Source organism: Aquarana catesbeiana, linkage group LG04, assembly GCF_042186555.1.
Source record: "Aquarana catesbeiana isolate 2022-GZ linkage group LG04, ASM4218655v1, whole genome shotgun sequence".
In the NCBI taxonomy this organism is placed as follows: domain Eukaryota; kingdom Metazoa; phylum Chordata; class Amphibia; order Anura; family Ranidae; genus Aquarana; species Aquarana catesbeiana.
Window position 1 is genome coordinate 657,057,065 of NC_133327.1, and position 13,085 is coordinate 657,070,149.

Consider the following 13,085-nt stretch of genomic DNA (forward strand, 5'->3'; position numbering starts at 1 on the left):
TTGGGTGGTTGTAATATTCTGATGAGTGCGGGTTATGACATCTCATGTGCCCAGAGGTCAGTGCCACTAATAGGAAGCACACTGGATCTCGTTTTTGGTGGATGACCCAACTTGCTAAGGTCAATGGAGCAACAGCTGGGTATAGAGCAAAACTGACCTATCAGAGGAAACAGTTCACTTGGGTGGCCGTAATAATCCAATGACCCAATTTGGTAGAGTCAGTAGAGCAACAACTGGCTATAGGGCAAGACAGACCAATCAGAGTGAACAGTTCACTTTGGTGGCCATAATAATCTGATGGCGAAATGTGGTAAGATCAATGGAGCAACAATTGGGTATAGAGGGAGTCTGACAGATCGGAGGGAACAGTTCCTTGGGTGGCCGTAATAATCTGATGACAGGACTTGGTAATGTCAAGTTTGCTATAGAGCGAGACTGACAGATTGGAGGGAACAGTTCACTTTGGTGAATAATCTCACTACAGAACCTGGTATATTTAACATAGGAACAGTTAGGTATAGAGCGAGACTGACCAATCTGAGGAAACATTTCACTTGGGTGGCCTTAATAATTTGATGAGTGCACATTATGGTGTCTCTGCTGCCCAATGGTCACCACCAAGTACACTAACAACAATTGAAATTGAAGTGCCACATCACTGCTAAGAGGTCCAGATACAACATTATACCGGTAAAGCTCAGGGGTCAATCCAAAAAGTAGCCAACATGTTTCAGGGATCCAAAAGAGCCCCCTTGATCAGGGCTATTGGACTTCTAAAACACAATAACTGTTTTTTGGATTGCCCTGCTGACTTGGAATAAAGTCATGTATGGACCTCTTGGTGGTGGTGTGGCACTTCCATTTTCATTTTTGTTACATTATAGGGAGCATGCCGGGCCACCTTTTAGGCAGATGACCCAACTTGCTAAGGTCAACAGAGTAACAGTTGGATATAGAGCAAGATTGACCAGTCAGAGGGAACGGTTCACTTGGGTGGCCATGATAACCTGATGGGTGCGGTTCATGGTGTCTCTGCTGCCCAAAGGTCACCACCAAGTACTGTAACAAAAATTTAAACTGAAGCGTCACACCACTGTTAATAGGTTGAGGTACAACTGTTTCCAATAAAAGTCAGGGGGGCCATCCAAAAAGATGCCTGTACATTTAAGGGGTCCAGGGTGGCTCCATTTATCATGGCTATTGTACCCCCGAAACATGTTCGCTTATTTTTGGATTGTCCCCTTGACTTTTATTGGAGTAAAGTTATATCTGGACCTCCTTGTGGTGCTTCTGTTTCTATTTTTTGTTACATTATGCTACAAGCCAAAGAGACTCTGGGGATCCTCTGAGGTTTAGAAGCTACCTGCCCGGGAACCAGATCATTCACACCAACATCAATACTTTAAGATAGTAGTACCAATCAAGATAACCTTACGGGTCCAGTGCTATTTTTCAATTTTTCAACTGCCAAGTACAGGGCCATATGTACCTAGACGTAGGTCTGCAACAGCGCCAGACCTACGTTTTATTTATTTAATTTCAGTACACTCCACCTTGGTGGTAGTGTATTTGTAGGGGCAGCAGTTCACTTCCAGTTTAGTCTATTATATTTTTAGTTTAATATCTTCTGTACTTGTATCCTGTGCACGTATTTACCCATACACACTCCCATATGTACCTAGGCAACATTAAGTTTGGCTATTTTACATTGAAAAGTATGTAAATGTTTATCCAATTGGTTGTGCGTGACTCTCAGCACCATGTCTGGTACGCTTGAAAGCCTTTTTTTCATAGAATTTTCTTGGCAAACTTTTTAAAAGGTAGGTGGCCGGGTCTTATCTCAACTGTTGGAGCTTGAGACCACCATGCAGATAGTGCTAGCACATGTGCTAGCCAAGTTGTACACATATAATAGGAGCCAATTAACCTACCAGCATGTCTTTGGTAGAGTGGAGCTTGGACATCCTCTGAACTCATCTCTCTCTGAACTTGCGTCCTTTTTTGACTCTATTGAACCCAGGTCATTCCCGCCTCTTTGGTTATGCGAGCTGCAGTGTGGGAATGACCCTGGCTGCAGTTCATTGGAATAAAAATAAAGAACACAAGTTCAGCTAGAGATGATTTGGGAGGATGCCTGAGTTCAGCTCTAGTCTTTGGAGTGTGGGAGGAAACTGAAGTATCCAGAGGAACCTCAAGCAGGCACAGGGAGAACATGCAAACTAATGTAGATAGTGCCATGGTTGGCATTCAAACCGAGGACCTCCAGTTCTGGTGATATTTATAAATAGTGCTTTACATACTACCGTATATACTTGAGTATAAGTCGTTCCGAGTATAAGTCGAGGCCCTAATTTACCACAAAAAAATGAGAAAAACGTATTGACGCGAGTATAAGACGAGGGTGAGAAATGCACAGCTACTGTAAGTGGAAAAGAGGGTCAACAATGCCCATTTGCAGCCTCATTGTGCCCATTTGCATGCCTCACTGTGCCCATTTGTAGCCATAGGTCCCCCGAACTTCAAACTCGGTAGTTAAGGGTTCCTAGATGCCCCCTAGCTGCAGCCAAAAAAGCATCCAAAGCTGGGGTTTTTAGCCCCAAGTGGCCCTGAGATACGGGGCCCCAAAATCAGTTCAGAAAATGTCAAGCACTTTTCTGCAGCAGAGAATGACATTTTCCGAACTGATTTTGGGGCCCCGTAACTGGGTTAGCACACCAAATTTGGGGTTCCTAGCATCAAGTGGCCCTGAGATATGGGGCCCCAAATTCGGTTCGGAAAATGAAATTTTTTGCTGCAGAAAAGTGCTTGACTCGAGTATAAGTCGAGGGGGGTACTTTCAGCACAAAAAAATGTGCTGAAAAACTCGACTTATACGCGAGTATATACGGTATGCATCCAAATCTGTCCTATATTATATATATATATATATATATATATAAAATGTTTGAGGGTTCTAAGTAATTTTCTAGCAAAAAATACTACTTTAATCTTGTAATCAACAAATGTAAAAAGAAATGCCTGGTCTGGAAATTGTTGTATCTATAAGATATCCATAATTTTTCTCCTCTTGTCAAATTTCTTTTATACATATTGTCTAAAATATAAATGTATAAGATAAAGATATTATATATATATATATATATATATGTATATATATATATATATGTATATATGTATATATATATATATATATATATATATATATATATATATATATATATATATATATATATAAAATTCTAAAAAAAAAAAGGCCTGGTCCTTAAAAGGATAGTTCACCTTTACAAAAGACCTGCATATGCAGATAAGGGGCATCTGTAGATTAGAATAAACGGCGCAGCTGAATGATACCCTTGCTAGAGGTGTAGGCCATATACATACCTTATGAAGCCTGACTGGAATACTCCCAGGACGTTACTAAGTGTGGTCTCACTCCTGTGATGGTGGAGGTGAGTAGTGACGACTAGGCCTCGCTTAGCAATGTTGCGCTGCTAGTTTTAGCAGCGCCTTAGCGCTGTTTAAGCAGCGCTTATCGGCCTCTAACCCCCACACTTTTAACGCCCTGCTAGCAGCCGAAGAAGGGGTTAAAAACGCCCATGTTGCAGCACTTTCCGAAGCGCTTTTCAGGTGCTTTCGGAAGAGCTTCCCATTCATTGCAATGGGCAGGGTGTTTTGGGAATGGCTCCCAAACCACCCCAAAGATGCTACTTGCAGGACTTTTTCTAATGTCCCGCAAGCGCTCCGCCCCAGTGTGAAAGCACTTGGGCTTTCACATTCGGGCGGCATGGAAGGCAGTTTTAAGGCACTTTACAGGCGCTATTTCTAGCGCTAAAATGCCTGAAAACTGCCTCAGTGTGAAAGGGGTCATAAGGTATATAAATGGCCTACACCTATAGCAAAGGTATTATTCACAGACATCTCAAGTCTCCTGTGAGGTGCAGGAGTCTCCTACATTTCTGCGGCGGCTCCCGCACACCCGCAAGCCCCTCACGAACTCCGGTGCTCCTTCTCCCCCTCCTGTGGCTGTCAGCTACAAAGCTATACAGGGAGATCAGTGTTCACAGCTGTCCCTCTCGCCGCACCGATCATTACCAGCTGTTCCATGTGTTCCTCCCCCGGCCCCCTCCGTGTCCTTCTCCGTCCCCTCCGTGTCCTTCTCCGTCCCCTCCGTGTCCTTCTCCGTCCCCTCCGTGTCCTTCTCCCCCCCCGTGTTCTCCTCCGCCTCCCTGTTCTCCTCCGCCCCCCTGCGTTCTCCGCCCCCCTGCGTTCTCCGCTGCCCCCCTGCGTTCTCCTCTGCCCCCCTGCGTTCTCCTCTGCCCCCCTGTGTTCTCTTCCGCCCCCCTGTGTTCTCTTCCGCCCCCCTGTGTTCTCTTCCGCCCCCCTGTGTTCTCTTCCGCCCCCCGGTGTTCTCTTCCGCCCCCCGGTGTTCTCCTCTGCCCCCGGTGTTCTCCTCTGCCCCCCTGCGTTCTCCTCCGCCCCCCCCCCTGTTCTCTTCCGCCCCCCTGTGTTCTCTTCCGCCCCCCTGTGTTCTCTTCCGCCCCCCGGTGTTCTCTTCCGCCCCCCGGTGTTCTCCTCTGCCCCCGGTGTTCTCTCCGCCCCCCCCCCCGTGTTCTCCTCCCCCCGTGTTCTCCCCCCCATGTTCTCCTCTGCCCCCCCTGTTCTCCTCCAGCCCCCTCCGTGTCCTTCTCCCCTGGCCCCCTCCGTGTCCTTCTCTGCCCCCCGTGTCCTTCTCTGCCCCTCCGTGTCCTTCTCTGCCCCCCGTGTCCTTCTCTGCCCCCCGTGTCCTTCTCTGCCCCCCCGTGACCTTCTCTGCCCCCCCGTGACCTTCTCTGCCCCCCCGTGACCTTCTCTGCCCCCCCGTGTCCTTCTCTTCCCCCCGTGTCCTTCTCTGCACCCCGTGTCCTCCTCTGCCCCCCGTGTCCTCCTCTGCCCCCCCGTGTTCTCCTCTGCCCCCCGTGTTCTCCTCTGCCCCCCGTGTTCTCCTCTGCCCCCCGTGTTCTCCTCTGCCCCCCCGTGTTCTCCTCCCCCCCCCCGTGTTCTCCTCCCCCCCCCCGTGTTCTCCTCTCCCCCCCCGTGTTCTCCTCTGACCCACAATGTTCTCCTCTGGCCCACAATGTTCTCCTCTGGCCCACGTGTTCTCCTCTGGCCCACGTGTTCTCCTCTGGCCCACGTGTTCTCCTCTGGCCCCCGCGTTCTCCTCTGGCCCCTGCGTTCTCCTCTGGCCCCCGCGTTCTCCTCTGGCCCCCGCGTTCTCCTCTGGCCCCCGTGTTCTCCTCTGGCCCCCGTGTTCTCCTCTGGCCCCCGTGTTCTCCTCTGGCCCCCGTGTTCTCCTCTGGCCCCCGTGTTCTCCTCCGGCCCCCGTGTTCTCCTCCGGCCCCCGTGTTCTCTTCCGGCCCCCGTGTTCTCTTCCGGCCCCCGTGTTCTCTTCCGGCCCCCGTGTTCTCTTCCGGCCCCCGTGTTCTCCTCCGGCCCCCGTGTTCTCTTCCGGCTCCCGTGTTCTCCTCCGGCCCCCGTGTTCTCCTCCGGCCCCCGTGTTCTCCTCCGGCCCCCGTGTTCTCCTCCGGCCCCCGTGTTCTCCTCCGGCCCCCGTGTTCTCCTCCGGCCCCCGTGTTCTCCTCCGGCCCCCGTGTTCTCCTCAGCCCCCCCTGTTCTCCTCCAGCCCCCTCCGTGTCCTCCTTCTCCCCCGGCCCCCGTGTTCTCTTCCACCTCCTCCACCCCCTCATCCACTGCAGCCGGCTCCCCTCCTCTCCTCTTCAGCCGGCTAGTGGTGGTGGGGGGGCGACGACTGTCAGGAATAGGACACAGTGAGCAAGATCGCCGCTCCTGTTTCCCATGATAACTGAGCAGAGTAAACTGTGTTTACTCTGCTCAGTTTATGAATGGACAGGAGCCTCTGTCTCCTATTCATTCATCTTTAGTGCTGAGAAAGGGACTGGGGAATCTGTGTCCTCAATCCCTTTGTCTGTCTCAAAGGGGAGATGTCAGGGTTCTGTTTAGACCCCTGACATCTCACCAAAGCCCCCTCAAAAAATATTTTAAAAAAAGTAAAAAATGAAAAAGTGTAAAAAAATAAAATAAACCACACCACTCTCCCCTGCCCTACCAACACTGTCCACTGCCCCAACCCCCTCCCCCAAAGAGCATTGTGAAAAAATAATTTAAAACAAATGAAATTGTAAAAAAATCAATTATTAAAAATAAAAAAAAAACTACTGACACTGTCCACTGACACTTACCACCCACCCCCCACCCCCTTCCCCAGAAGCACTGTGAAAAAATATTGAAAAAGTGATTTAAAAAATATTTTGCCGCTGGGGGGAGTTGCGGGCACGAAGCGCCACCTCCCTGAAATGAGTTTTTGCAGGTTGGGATGTCTGTATTCATCTTTAGTCAGAGTTGCTCAGTTTGTTTTTATCTACAGACACCCCTTATTGGCACAGGCAGTTTTTTGGTAAAGGCGAACTATCCCTTTAACTGGCTTGCAGCGGAGAACTTAGAGTGCACAACAGCAAGCTCCTAGTTCTCATCCCTTCTGCCAAAGAGTAAACAGAAAAGTCAGTGCTACTACCCATACACCACATAGATAGAGCTCCCAGGTGCTCGATCCACAGTCACTGGCTGAGTAGAGTAATGTAGAAAAAATGATCCACACTCCGGTTGTTGCTCTTAAAATGTCTTCATTTTATTGAATAGCCACAGTGAACAAATGCAGATTAAGTCAGTTGACGCATTTCAGCCTTTAAGGCCTTAGTCACAAACGCAGATTAAGTCAGTTGACGCGTTTCAGCCTATAAGGCCTTAGTCATGACTAAGGTCTTATAGGCTGAAACGCGTCAACTGACTTAATCTGCATTTGTTCACTGTGGCTATTCATTAAAATGAAGACATTTTAAAGCGGAGTTCCGCTTAAAAAAAAATATATAAGTCAGCAGCTACAAATACTGCAGCTGCTGACTTTTAATAATCGGACACTTACCTGTCCCAGGGTCCAGCGATGTAGGGGATCAAAACCCCGCTCGTCTCCCCCTCTGCTCAGCGGCGCCGGCATTTTAACTGTGCGCGCCCGGCTGTGGCTTCGCAGCCGGGCACCCACTGCGCATGTGCGAGCCGCGCCGCGACTGGCCGCACAATCATCTGGGACCTGTCACGTGTCCCAGATGATTGCCTAGAGGGAGGGGGGGGAGAGGTGATCGCCCTTCCTGCGCCGAGGGAAGTGATGTCAGGAGCCCAGGGGTTGAAGGAGGCAGATTTCGAGGGATCACATAGCAACAGGCATTGTAAGGTAAGTAAAAAAAAAAAAAAATTTCCAAATGTTTTTTTTTTTTTTTTTTTTTTTCAAGCACATTAATGACATTTTTTTTTGGGTGGAACTCCACTTTAAGAGCAACAACCAGAGTGCGGATCATTTTTTCTACATTACTTCTGCCAAAGAGCCATGTTAGAGTTCTTGTCAAGGTAACTGAAGCTGCTAAACCATTTAAGAACTAAATGAAATCTAATGAAAGGGAGGAGAGCTTTGGCAAATTGGGGGTTATGAGTCCGGGCCCCTCGGAGGTCTGGACCTCAGGGCCACCTCTCCCTGGGCTGTGTAGCTTTGGCCCTGTCTCTGGCAGTACTACTGCAGGGCTGAGTGTTTCTTAGCAATCAGCAGCTGACCCGACTTTCCTCGCCATCCCTCCCATACACACAATGGTTGTCTTGTCTGCTCTCTGCCCCCTCCCTGTGTTTTCCTGGAAAGTGTTGGAATAATCCATAGAGATAATGATGATGACAATCGTATCTCTGGGCCTTATTATGACGGTGAGATCAGCAAAGGTTGCTTCTTCCTTTCTCTGAGCAAAAAGCCATGACTTCATCAGCCGGGTTGAGTCATCCTGATGGGAATTATTAGCAAAGAACATTAGCGTCTGTGCTGCACAGACCAACCAATCAGAATTCACGCTTTTATTGTGCAGGTACGAGATATCCTGCGATCTTGAAGTCAATCAATGGATCGACTTCTGTACAAGCAGCCTGCCCATAGATGGAGGGAAATTTGGGCGGTTCCTGCTGATCCAGATGAATTTCAATCTACAAGGTGCGTTTCTACGCATTTTTCACACAATATGGCGCGCTGCAGTAGTTTTAGCGACGCTTTACCGCAGTAATAGCGGCGCCCATTAATTTCAATGGCGGGGGCGGTGGAGGAGCGGTGTATAAAGCGCTCCCGCACCGCCCCAGAGATGCTGCTTGCAGGACTTTTTTTCCCATCCTGCAAGCGCATCGCCCCAGTGTGAAAGCACTCGGGCTTTCACACTGGGGCTGCACAAGAGGCAGTTTACAGGCGCTATTTTTTTTTAGCGCAAAAACGCCTGTAAAGCGCCTCAGTGTGAAAGTGGCCTTAGCGGTAAAGCGCCGCTCGTTTTAAGCGGCGCTTTACCGCTGTTTGAGCAGTGCTTTTTGGCTGATAGCGGGGCGCTTTTTAACCCCAAAGAAGGGGTTAAAACTCCCGTGTTGCAGCGCTTTTCAGTCGCTTCAGAAGCGCTGCCCATTTATTGCAGTGGGCAGGGGCGTTTTGGGTGCGGTGTATACAGCGCCCCAAAACCGCCCCAAAGATGCTGCTTGCAGGACTTTTTATAACGTACTGCAAGCGCACTGCCCGGGTATGAAAGCACCCATTGCAGAGAATGGGAAACAGTTTTCAGGCGCTATTTCTAGCAGTAAAACGCTTGAAACCTGCCTCAGTGTGATAGGGGTCGAAAGGTAAAGAAGAGATTTGTGGTCTTTTTGACCCCAGATTTTGCCATAAAGAGGACCTGTCATCCCTATTTCTATGAGGCACAGTTCACACCATAGAAACGCAGTCCAGATGCGTTCCAGATGCTTTTCTGCATGCGCGTTTTTGATGCGTTTTTGGTTCGTTTTTGATGCAGTCCAGTGCATTTTTTCCCCCCTCTTTTTTCTTAACCTTAAATAAGGACGTGTGTTCCAGTGCCTTTTTAATACGTTTTACAGCGTTCCAGTACAGTCCAGTGCAGGAAAAATGCAGCATGTTCTAAATTTTTAATTTTTTTCCTGGAACTGGAACGTACTGGAACTGCAATCACTAGTGTGAACCATGCCATTGAAAACCATATAACCTACCTTTCTTGCGTTTTTTATGCAGAAACAAAAAACGCACTGGGCTGCATGTGGTGTGAACTGGCCCTTACAAAGGATGTTTACATTCCTTGTAATAGGAATAAAATTGGTCAAAAAATGAAAGGGACAGTGTAAAAATAAAAAGTAAAATTAAGAAGAAAAAAACCCCCAAAAATGTAAAGTGCCTCCGTGCTCGCGCGCAGAAGCAAACACATACATAAATGGTATTCGCACCACACATGTGAGGTATCGCCATGAACGTTAGAGCGAGAGCAATAATTCTAGTGCAATTAGTGTGAATATACTAATGTGCGAACCAATATAGTGTACTTTCAGTGAGTAGCTGCCAACACGAATAAATGTTCCCGCACAGTGACAATATAATAAATAATGATGTGGCGCTTCCTCAATATATGAATTTAGTACATAAAAACACTTCCAATAACTATTCAATTGCTGAAAATATACTGTGCAAAATGTGAATAAAGTGAAAGTAACATCCAATGACTGATGATATAATAAAGTACAGATGCTAAAACAACACAAAATATATATATATGAATGGAAATAAATATATGTTTTCACATAAAAAGAGTTCCAGAAAAATTCATAAAGTGCTCCGTGCAAAACTCGAGTGCAAAAAATAGTTCATATAGTGATGTCACCATCCAGAATGCACAAACAAGATCATTTTTCAATTCTTTCAAAGTGAAAAACTTTCACCATCCGTGACCACAAAGTGCCCCAGCCTCTCATCTCAGGAAAAGACCCCTACAGGTCTAGTCGCACTTCTGGTATCGCTCTCTAAGGTGTCAGCAGCAGGCTCTTTCTTCAATGGATACTTTATATTTCCTTAAACTCCTCCACGCTCCTTCATTGTATTCTCACATGTAATATAAATAAATCTCCATGTGCAGAATCTCAGTAAAATATTTTAATAAAAAACAGTAACTTACATCTAAAATTGAACTATTCAGCTTCACATAAACCAGAGACTTCCGGTCTCGGCTGCGAGCGGAAGTGACGTTAACTGTCTTCTGACGCGTTGTGCCACTGATCACGTGACTTCATCAAGAGTTTGCGGCCGAGGCAGTGAGGGGCCCAGAGTTTCTGTGGTGGTGAGACGGTGATGGTCCCTGAGGTTCTGTGGTGATGGGACGGCGAAGGCGGCGAGGGGCCCTTGGGTTCTGCGGTGATGAGGCGGCCGAGGCCGTGATCCGGGGCACAGAGCACGATGCTGAGTTGTCTGCAGGAGCTAAGGAAGGAGGAGGAGGCTCTTCTGAAGATCAAGGTGGCTCTGAATGACCAACTCAACAAGTTGAGGAGCTGATGCTTCAGTCAATAATCAGCGCTGGAGAATGTCAGGATCTCCGAGCAGAGCAACCTCAAGTGGGGCGGCAGATGAGAGAGGAGTTTTTTTTTAAACAGTCCATATAAAAGTCTATAGTGAAACCTGGAGAGGGGAGAGGAGGAGAGGACATCGATCATCTGTTTAAAGCCTAGGGTACACCCCAGCTGGGGAAGGAGATGTTGGACCTATTATAGGTCTAATATTGAGGTGAGCGCAGTGGTGAATAGGTGACGGGGATTGCTGCACATGCATTTTTAAACCCACACAGGGTGAAGGTTTGCAGAAGGTTCACAATTAAGGAGCAATTTTTTTGAAGATTGAAGAATTTATTATTATTTATGAACTTTACTTTGAATTCATGGTTATTGGATGAACATTTCATGTTTTATTTTAAGACATGAAGGATTATGTTATTGTGATTCACACATGATGATTTAAACAATTTGGATAACCGCAACCAACATACAATACCTTATTTACACTTTTTTGAGTTGTGGGAAGACAATTATTTGGTTTGCAGCTGTCGCACATTTAGAGTTTCGGAAGATTTTCCAGAGGAGATAGCGCGGGATAAATACACTCATTTCTTCTATTAAATTCTGATTGGCTGCACTCCACTGGAGACAAAGTTTGTCTCGAATACTTTTTTAATAATTCCCCCCAGGGAGTCTGGGCAGTCACATGGCCAGTACTGTTAAAACGGAATTAAACCTATCGATTTAACAAAAATGGTTACATTGAAGGCATGCCATAAATAATAACTGTCACAGTTGCTTGTGCTCTCATCTGAACTGTCAAGCCATGAAATGGCTGGTGTCATAACGGATCACATGTGCAGCATCATAACAACTGTGGATCAAATAGAGGCTAAGATGGCAACTTCTATGGCTGTAAATGATTGGAGGGTTTAGTTCCATTTCAATGTCCTCTGCTAATTTCTGGCTTCGAAAGGACATCCATGTGATAAGTTGGCTGCAAGGATTGCTGGGACATGTAATATGTTGGCCGATTTATGTAGGATAATATATAATGTATACCTACAGTACAATATTGACATACTGACGAGGCCAGAATTCAGTTGATAATTGTTGAGTTGTCCAAGCCAACTCAATTTTAACATATCAAAAGGTCAGCTGATGACCCTTTGATGTTGATCTTATGCAAGTCTACCTAGGTATGTGAGGAATGGCCTGTTAACCACTTGCCGACTGCCGCACGCCGATATACGTCGGCACAATGGCAGTGGTGGGCAAATGAGCGTACCTGTACATCTCCTTTAATTTGCGGGGCTAGTGGGCGCACGCCCGCCGACTCTATGTCCGCCGGTGTCCCGGTGATCGTGTCACGGAGTGGCAGAACGGAGAGATGCAAACAAGGCATTTCCCTGTTCTGCCTAGCAACATGACAGATCTACTGCTCCCTGTCATCGGGAGCAGTGATCACTGTGGTGTCACTTGTAGCCCATCCCCCCCACAGTTAGAATCGCTCCCTAGGACACACTTAACCCCTTGATTGCCCCCTAGTGTTTAACCCCTTCCCTGCCAGTGTTATTTACACAGTAATCAGTGCATTTTTATAGCACTGATCGCTGTATAAATGGCATTTGTCCCAAAAATAGTGTCCAATGCGTCCGCCATAATGTCACAGTCACGATAAAAATCGCAGATCGCCGTCATTACTAATAAAAAAAATATTTAACAATAAAAAATGCCATAAATATATCCCCTATTTTGTCAACGCTATAACTTTTGCACAAACCAATCAATATACGCTTATTGCGATTTTTTATTTTTTGTTACCAAAAATATTTAGAAGAATACATATCTGCTTAAACTGAGGAAAAAATGTGTTTTTTATATATTTTTGGGGGATATTTATTATAGCAAAAAGTAAAAAATATTGCTTTTTTTCAAAATTGTCGCTCTTTTTTTTGTTTATAGCGCAAAAAATAAAAACCGCAGAGGTGATCAAATACCACCAAAAGAAAGCTCTATTTGTGGGAAAAAAAGGATGTCAATTTTGTTTTGGTGTAACGTCGCACAGCTGCGCAATTGTCAGTTAAAGCGACGCAGTGCCGAATCGCAAAAAGTGCTCTGGTCAGGAAGGGGGTAAAACCTTCCGGGGCTGAAGTGGTTAATCAAAGGGTACATTGTTTACATTTTTAAGGATGATAAAGGACCATAGAAGAAGTATTTATTGATGGTAATTAGACTTGAGGGGGTATCCATGGGAAACGGTCAACCTAGGTGGTAGTTTTATGACTGCAGCTGTTTACGGCTAGGGGGTCATTATCTGTCACTCTGAAAGACAGAAGCAGATCAAAGGCCTAATAGAAACGACCAATCGAATTGCTCAGCCCTTGTCGCCCATGGGGGGGCGGAGAAAAGGTGTATAAGAAGGAAAGCCCATTTTGGCTAAAGGTGCGACAGAAGGAACTGGGCTCTCCTGAAGGTGTCTAAATGAATAGCCTGTCATCCATCTTGTCTGTACCTCTGTTTGGATTGATTCCGAAGTGCATCTCTCTGGAAGAATCGGGTTTGCATCGTACTAATAACAACTAATTAATTATCTACCCACTACTACATCACTACAGGACACAGTTCAGAAAACCTCA

General features: G+C 46.6%; 1 protein-coding gene across 2 annotated transcripts in view; it reads left to right on the top strand.

The window, feature by feature from the left end:
• The window catches only part of RHOQ (ras homolog family member Q), a 71,928-nt gene that overhangs the window by 1,872 nt on the left and 56,971 nt on the right, over positions 1-13,085 (top strand). The gene's annotated exons all lie outside the window — the stretch shown is intronic.